Here is a 9,197-nt window from a genome sequence, read left to right as displayed (position 1 = left end):
GTGTATATCGTGTCAGGCGTACTACTGGTTTGCTGTTGAGCACATGCTCACATTTATAGGAATCTGATTGTGACGTCAAGCGTGTACTGAGTGTAATCATTGTGGTATTTAACAATGCCTATTGTATATTAAATCGCGCGGTTCCTCTGCCTCTAACATTCTCTCTCGAACCTGTCAAATCATGTTTGATATTTTTTAGGCTTTTCTTTTTTTAGTGTGAAAATCGAGGTATAAGAACACTTTCTTAGATGTTTAAAAAGTTTAAAAAAAACTTATTATTTAAAAAAAAACTGTCTTATTGAGTTTTTTTTTTGTTTTGTTTTAGAAATAGTTTTTTTTTTATTATGAATGCAGAGCTAACACAGAATGCGATGTAGACTAGGGTTAGATTAGAGTACTTTCATACACGCGCTCCTTTGCTTGACTGGTGACAACACAGCCATTTTTCCGCTGAATTGTTGTCTTATGTTTTTTGAAGTGCGCACGATCCTGTGTGACTCAGCTCGAGCGCGTAGCCTTGCCTTTGGTTAGTGCTTACTTATTTTCTGCGTATAAGTCTCAATGAGGCCCATTGACCATGTCCACACCTTCCAGCTCAACTGCTTCGCCGTGTGTGTGTATAGTGTCACTGTGTATAACGATTTCACATGTGGCAACAATTCCTTGTATTGCCTTGCCGACGTGGCCAATACCTCGGCACCTCTGCTAAGTTCTGTCACAAAGGGCATAGTTTCTATGTTGGTTGTAACGCAGTGCAGTGTGTTCTTTATGCAGCTTCAAATTGGCATGCATTGATGACTCTTCCAGTTGTTGTTTTTCTTCGGCTTGTAAAGTTCTGAATTATTTGTACTTTCCTTGCGTGGGCTAATCGCTTCTCAGTACACTCATGAGTGCTCACTGGGAGATGGCAACAAAGTATCACGGGCTATGGAAACTGGCTAGGAAACACTTTTGGCCAGCACCGACAGATGGCGACGGCGTTCATATCTGGAGAGGATTGGTGATAGGACACCAAGCAAAGGAGGCCGTACTGGATTGGCTGGTTATTGGGAGCGACGCCGTGACCTAACACCCAGCAACCGAAGATCGCCGGCGATGTCCCCCTTCGCCCATTTCAGCGCCACGCAGTGGGTTACGGCGTGTGTGTCACTGGGGTGCCTGATAACTCACGTGCATCGTGCAGTAGTTATACAAAAACGCGTGTGGGTATGATGCTTATCCGGATAGAAACGGGCAGGGATGGATATTGAACAAACGCACCAGATGTCTTTTTTATTTTTTATTGTTTGATGTTCTGTATTAAATTAATTATTTTAAAATAAAAATCCCTTTTCTTTCTTAATATTTGTGCACGCTGTGTAGAAGTACCCTCCTGCGATATGAATTGAGCAGGCCTTTTACTACATTTGTGACGTTTTCTGAACGTCTTTCTGTTTAAGTGAAAGAATATAATATTTTACATTATGCAAATTTTTCAGTTCTCCACAATTTCCTGCAGGGAGAAAAAAGAAAAACCGATGTAGTTTCAACTCAATCGCCATTGTTCGCCGACGTCACCGGACACGTCACAGTGTAGTTCCCTTCCGATGTAGTTTGTTGGCGATGGAGATTAGGCTCCTCTCGCCGGGCGACTTTACGATGCAGTTTCTCCACCGCTTTTTCTGGCGTAGTCTTCGAACGGCCGGTGTCCCGGCGACTGGCGCCACTGTTTCGCGCTCGTCGCGGCTTTGCCTCTTGCCGCCTCCAGATTTCGCCACCGCGGTACAAACGCACCGACAGCCATCAACCTTTTTTTTTTTTTCACTTTTGATATTTTTGTTTGCTTTTTCCTTTTTTGAGGAATATTAATTATCAGCACAATGAGAGATAATACAAGCACACACAATAGCAGTAGCTCTTTAACCTCTGGGCAGAGTTAGATATGCTCAGTTTGAATTTACGATGTAACGCGATCGACGCTACGAGGTACACGAGCCAATCCATAGTTCGAAGCTTGTCTCGTGACTTCGCGCTCCCAGCGTCGCTCCGCCCAACTGGAAGGAAAGGTGACACCCTCCGAGCTATGAACTGCCTTCGATGGCTTGTGGCGTTCTTTGCGGCCCATCGTAAGGTGAGACAAAGTATAGAAGTGTACGCATCCATGGCGACCCGCCGAAGCCAATTCGTGCTTAACATAGGCGTAAAATGTAATTATTTGTTTTAATATTATTAAGCTTTCTTCATGTCGTCCCTGCCGTTTTTTTTTTTTAGTCAAACTCAACACTAAGCCGCTGACGCCACCGTCGCGAATATTCTTTCGACTTCGCGCCGGCACCCACAAGAAGGTGCGGCTCACATTTTATTACGCCGAATCGTTTCCAATGAACACGTAACCGCCACATGAGTTTAGGGTTCCGTTCCGGTTCGGGCTCATTATCGTTTGATTTTGGTTAAACTTTTGTTCCAATTTAGATTAAAAAAAAGAAAAACGGTTCTGCTCCGGTTTTCTGTTCGTGCTCGATTCGACGCTCTGGTTAAAAGCTACATGCTAATCACGCATGATTACAACTGCCACTTTGTCGCGTCTCGCGGTGCAAAGAACACCTTGTCCATCTACAACTGTTCAGTTTTGGTTGCTTCATATAGGCCTTCGCCATTTTTATCCTCGAAGTCTCGTAAGCCAGTGAGACAATCAAGCCGTCAGGCACCTCCAGTGTACCATGTAAAGTTCCCACACAAGAGCTTCCTACAAGTTGCGACATTCTTTATAGCGCCGACTGCGTGACAGTGCAGGTCTTAGGAAGCGAAGGGCGGCGCACACAAAAATACTGAACTGAATGACGCCGTTTTGTTCCAGCGGATTGTGATGTTTTATTAGTATTGTTTATTATTAGTTGTACATAGATGTATCAACTTCAAGCGACTTTAGAATGATGCTGCTTCAAGAGCCAACTACCGTGCTCTAGCAAAATGCGCCATCAGCACGTAGGCCCTAGATGAAAATCGACATAGCCCGCGTAAAAACAAGTGTCCATTCCATCCCACTTTATTCAAGGAACAATTATCTATTTCCATTACCATTCCATTCCCCCTGCGCTGCCGCCATTCCATTCCCATTCCGCTCCGGGGTCGCGAAAGTGCGGAATGATTCAGGCATCGTTCCAACACCGGAATATAAACTCCGCTACAAGGCAGCACAGCACGCAAACAGTTTCACGCTCGAGTGTGACAAAGAGAATTCAACGCATGCGAAAACCTAAAGCCTGCATAGCCAATAGCAAGCAAAGCAGAACACCAGAGGTAGATAGAAGGCATAATACTTAGTCATAATGAATCGTACATAATTATACTAAGCACTATTTATCGCACCCAGCGAGATTTAATAAGGTGATCAGCGTGAATCCAACCCCGGACCATGCGATCGGCTGTCCGACGTCTTTACTCAGAGCCACAAGGAGCATGGTAGTGAGATCAGTAGCTGGTCTTAGCACGACTGGCTGTCGACGGACTCCTGCGGCAGCACGTGACTGTTCACGGCGAGCGGTATTAAGTCCAGCATACTTAGCCCGGAACATTTAACACGCACGGGACTATTGGTGGCAAACGTAGTTCAGCATACTTTGTCAGCAGGCGGCTGTCGTCGGTGAGTCATACTCAGTCCATCATACTTAGTCTGCAGGCAACCGCTAGTTGGCGCAACTGGCTCCCGGATCACAAAGTGTTGCACTTGCATGGACTAAGAACTTCACGGGGTGGGCCATAACGTGACGACACAAATAGTAGATTTTTTTTTTTTTTTTTTGTGCCGAAATTAGGTTCTTGGTAGGAAATTGAGGGAAATAAAAAGCTCCAAAAAAGCAAAATGAAGTCAAGCATGACCTTTGTGCCATGTCTGGATACGTTGGCCCTAAATCGCAAAGAAGTGCGAAAGTTATGCTTCCGGCTGCCTTCTAGTTTGGCTGTCTGTGCCTAAATTCCCAAACAAGTGACAGAGTGTTTCCTCACTTTTGGTTGTTTATTTCTCCTCCGGTAACATTGGGCGGAAATTGCGAAACAAGGGCAGAATTTGGTTGTTAGCTGTTCTGTTGATGCGTGACACCTTTGGCTGAAGTCGTGGAGTTTGTAAATTATGTAGTAAAGCATAGAAGAGACAGAGAAAAGACAGAAAGAAGTAGTCTGGTCCTAACAAACGTCTTGGAGTAAAAACGTATTAGGCGCAAGTTAGGCCCTTATATTGTCCATTTGGTGTCAAATAGGCACTTTTCTTTTGCGTGTTACCTGAAAAGTGATAGCGCAGCAGGCATGTGGCGTCACAACTCAAAGACCAGTCATTTGTTAGCGTATAGGGCGCGATAAATGTTTTCTCCTCATTATTCTACTTACCTTACCGAAAGGTGGTACTCGCGATCTATGATCACTAGGAATTCAGGGCCTTACACGCACCCGCAGAAGCAAAACTTATGCGAAAATTCTCGTTAAGGCCACCGTCCCACTGAATGTGACAGTTTAGGTACTTTTTTGGCAGGCCATTACTCATCTCCTTTTAAATACTGTTTTGTGAGATTGATGTCATTCGAGCAAGTGAGGGTCCGCGAAAGGCGCGGACCCTCACTTGCTCCGCTAGTTCATGTTTTATGAACGATCCATTAAAGATAGCACGGTTCCAATATAGCAGTTTTGTTAAGATGATGTCGGAGCAGAAACTAACGATCCACTTTTTTGATATTTGCACTACTTTGTTTTTTTCATCCCTCCAAATATTACTCTAAAATTGACATTTTTCAGCACAAATATGTTTTTAATGACAAGCGCTAGGGCAATGAAATTAGCTACAGATGTGGTGCTTATAATTGGTAATATGCAGAAAAAAATTTAATGTTGTGTAAAATTGTTTTGTTTAGATATTTTATATCAAACGTAGCACTTTTTTGTGCTTCGATTCATGGTAGTTCAAATGCCGCTGAAGAAATAATTAAACTATGATAAAATCTTTTATAACATTTAGAGCTACAATGGTTGCCCAAGAGGTGGACGATGGCTTTTTTCATTTTCAAAGTCATAACGCTCCAGGAGCCCTTCAAACTTACCTGTTTTTGACACATATCTGTTTTGGACATCAAAAAGATTTATTGGCATTTAATAACATTTATTGTTTGGAATAGATATACATTGCGATGTATTAAATTTTCAACAATGATCTTGCTTTGGCTTCTTAATAGGTGTATAGCTTAGCTAATTTTAAAAACAATTAAAAACTGTTTGGGTGTTTTGTTGCGCTACCTGGCGGATGGTAGACAAACTGCTGATTTCTAGTGTTCAAAAAATTCCCGAGGGCGGCGTTGGTATCTTTATCATCATCAATCTCCGTGTCTTTTTACCTTCACATTTAAAAAATATATTGGAAGATTTACTATCGATAAATGAATGGTTTAAGTATTGGGTCAGGCTAATAAATCTAAGACAAATAATTACACAAGCGTAGCGTGATATAATGCGTTCATTATTCGATATGATTGAAATCAATAAACAATAAAGACGAAGAGGAAAATAATACACCCGAGTTCACTTTATGCCTAGAGTCACTACATGAGCTTTAAAGTATCGGCACTCAGTTCCCAAAAATTGGTTTGGGCGCCGCCATTTTGGGTCTTGCTCAGAGCAAACGCAACTGCCGATCATCATGATCCAAAAGTACGACTTCCTCAGCATTAGATGCGCTGCTAGGAAGCTGATGCAATATTGAAATGCTCTGTCGCGGGTTGTTTAAACATTTGTAAGAGACGGAAAAGCGTTTCCTGTGATTTTAGATAAAGCTCCATATAACTGGCAACCATGATTTTAAGCCACAATTTTAAGCCAAGTGTCGTTACTAGGAACCGCAAGCTAATTTACTGGCACAAGCGGGAACAATGAAGAAGAGGCAGATGTCAAAAGGTAGTGGCTTGTGGAATCCACGGGGCTTACGTCATGGCCCCTCCAGGTATTACAGGCCTCTTGAACAAGAGCATGAATAGTGTCATTAAATAAGCCACGCTTCAGAGTAGCGACACTTGGCTTTATTGTGGCTTAAATTCATGGTTGCCAGTTATTTGAAGCTTTATCTGAAACCACAAGAAACGCTTTTCCGTCCTCCACTTAAAACAGTTTTCGACAAAGCAAAGCAACATTACATGAGCTTCCTAACACCGAATCTAATGCTGAGGACGTCGCACTTTTGAATCATGACGATCGGCAGTTGCGCCTGCTCTGCACAAGCAACAAAATGGCGGCGTTCACAACACTGTCGGGGAAGAGAGTGCCGATACTCTAAGCGCAGCTCATTTGTTGGCTCTAGTTCCCGCGAAACTCCTTTTCCCTGACTGAAACTGAAAGTAAATATGAATAATACACCATCATTACAGCTTATTTAGTTATAACAAAATACACATAATGAGAGGAGGAAGCGGGCGGGTAGGAAAAACGCGGGTTTTATGTGCGACCGTTCTAACCGTCTCAAAAGAAAGAACGCACGAGCTTGCGCTGGCTTAAAAAAAAAAAAGAAGGGCACCAAAATAAAAGATGCGGCACGCTGTGTTCTTTGTTATTATGCGTCTAATATTGTTGTGTGTACGTTTATACAGCCGGAAGTTAGTCTGCCTTAGTGGGCGTCTGGTGTCTCAGCTGTAGATGAACCATTTAGCCAGTGCGGTACAGCCGCAAACCTGGGGTCTTTAACGTGCACCACGCAGTAGTGATACACGACCGCACGCCGGTACGATGCTCTTCCAGATCGAAACGGGCAGGGGCGGGGTGGGTTCTGCAGCGCGAGCTTTCGCTCCAAGTGCTCCGAGCTGGTGTGCGCTAGACAATGCACTCGGCCACCGACCCCCCCCCCCCCCCCCTTCTTGTGCGTCTAATTTATATACAGGTATAAGAATTTGAAGATCGACGATGGACGTCGATCGTCTCGAGGTAATGTAACGTAATAAAAATGTATAAATAATAAACTTGTTGAAGGACTGAACGACTAAATTTTTCAATTCTTGGATTGTAATATGGCGGTAGCCTATTGTACTTACTGTTGATGAAGAGCAATATGAGGTGACGAGGTAATTATTAATTGATGAGGCTCCATAAGGACGACGACATCAGTGGGTGTCGAACCACAACGTACAGTGCCAGACTTGTTTCAAGTATCGTGTACCCAAAGACTTTCTTCACCCGCAACAGTATAAGGTAGAATCAATGAGGATGCTGCTTTACAACTGTACGTTGAACAGGAAAACTGCACTGTGCAGAAGTGCGGCCTATTCGTTAATATGAGGGACGGATTTCTAGCAGCATTTCCTGATTGACTACTTGGAACAAATGGCCTCGTTGACGTAAAGTGTCCCCGTTCCAAAAGATTCCTGAAGCATACTTAAACCGCAAAGGAGTATGAGGCGAAAAATAAGAAAAAGGAGCCTGGTGTGAAAGGTCCGTATCACCACTATAGCTTCTACTATCAAATACAAGGGCAGTTAAACAATACACAAGGAGAGTTTTGTGATTTAGTTATATTTACACTGAAGGTCATTGATATCCAACGTATTCAGAGAGATGACACCTCCTGTCAACCAACATAGAGCCTTCTCTACTCAAGTTTTACATGGAAGGCCCCACTTGCGCTGAAATTCCTCACGTAGACGAGTTGTCCGACCGATTAAACTGCCATTACTCTCCATCTGGGAATCTCTCGATCTTTGTTCGTAGGCTACAGTAATATGAGATCGAGGGGTGTGGCTCTTCGTCCACCGAATGTTGCTTCGGCGGTTTTTTTTTTCGTGTAAGATGAGACCGTCGGGTGCTGCCGGAACAAGAACCTGGCGATTCTTCACTGAACTGCTTCTTCCGTAAAGGTGTATTCACACGGCGGACAAATTTCAGGAACCATGTCCGCGGACCTGTGAAATATGCGTATCACGTGGCTTTGATGTCACAACGGACTAGTCCGCAGACTTGTGCAAGTCCGAGGACATACGAATTAATACTGCATGGTTGCCGTGGACCAAGGCGAGAACTGCGAGTCCGAGCTCGTACCTTTCTCGCTGCCTTCGCTGCACGAGATATCTGTTCAGGATTGGTATTTCCCAACGCTCCCACCTCGCGCCAGAGCCTTGGTGGTGCTTCGCTGCGTTCCAAGCTACAAGAAAACGGCCACGCAATGCACGTGACGGTCGATTCCAATCCCGCCAGCGTCTGATGAACCTGGAATTGAAGACGACAACGATGAAGGATCTCAGCGATGAAGCGACGCTGTGTTTAATCGCACTCGTAGAAGAGTTTCCACAGCTTTGGTGCCTTCAAAACGACCAGTACCGCAACAACGGCATAAAATCAGAGCTCTGGAAACAAATTGCCAATGAAATGCAACGGCGCTACTCCCAGTATGGGGCTTACACGGAAGGTGGGTTCATTGAAGGCGAACTAATTTGTGTCGACCCCGAGTTGTATTTGACCGCTTATTGTTGTTTGATATTTCAGAGGGAGTGACGAGCTTTTTCAAAATAAGCGACGCATCTACAGACGGGAGAAGGAAAAGATAATGAAAACGAAGAGCGGCCAAGCTGCGGAGTACACGTACAACGGTAGACGGAGGTTCTACCGCTGTCTCCTGTTCTTGGATCGGAGCAAACCTGTCCTTTCCCGGGAGCGCAACGAATCTTACCAACACAATGATCCCAGTGGAGTGAGTAACGTTTGGCGGGTTGACCCATTCGTTTAACTTAATTTTTTTGACCTATCGAACGAAACGTTGTCGAGCGTTCGTTGATGGAGGTCACTGAATCCTATTAGCTTGGCTGACGTTCGAGTTCTGGCTTTGCTCTACATGCGTCAGCATTTTTTTTTTGTTCAGGCTTCAGCATTTTGTTTCGTTCACTCGTGTTAATCACGGTTTCTTGAAGTGCTGATAGTCTCTGGATGAAGCTGCGAGACACTATCCTAGGGTGTGGCACCCGGCGGCCCGCGGGCCGGGTCTTGGCCGCAAGGCAGTTTCATTCAAATTTCAGGGCCACGCAACAGTTTTGACCTTAAATGCAGTGTACAGGGTTCTTTATTGAGTAAACTTTTTTTTATTAAATTTTGCAAGTGAAACGGCCAACCGCCGGTGAGCCTTCGATGGATCCGACCTGCTGCGTCTATATAAAAAAACAACTCTCGCTTCTCCCACAATACTACGGTGGTGACATCTGCGCTTG

Source organism: Ixodes scapularis, unplaced genomic scaffold, assembly GCF_016920785.2.
Source record: "Ixodes scapularis isolate PalLabHiFi unplaced genomic scaffold, ASM1692078v2 PGA_scaffold5__190_contigs__length_132052651, whole genome shotgun sequence".
Classification (NCBI taxonomy): domain Eukaryota; kingdom Metazoa; phylum Arthropoda; class Arachnida; order Ixodida; family Ixodidae; genus Ixodes; species Ixodes scapularis.
Note: the sequence above shows the minus strand (reverse complement) of the source record.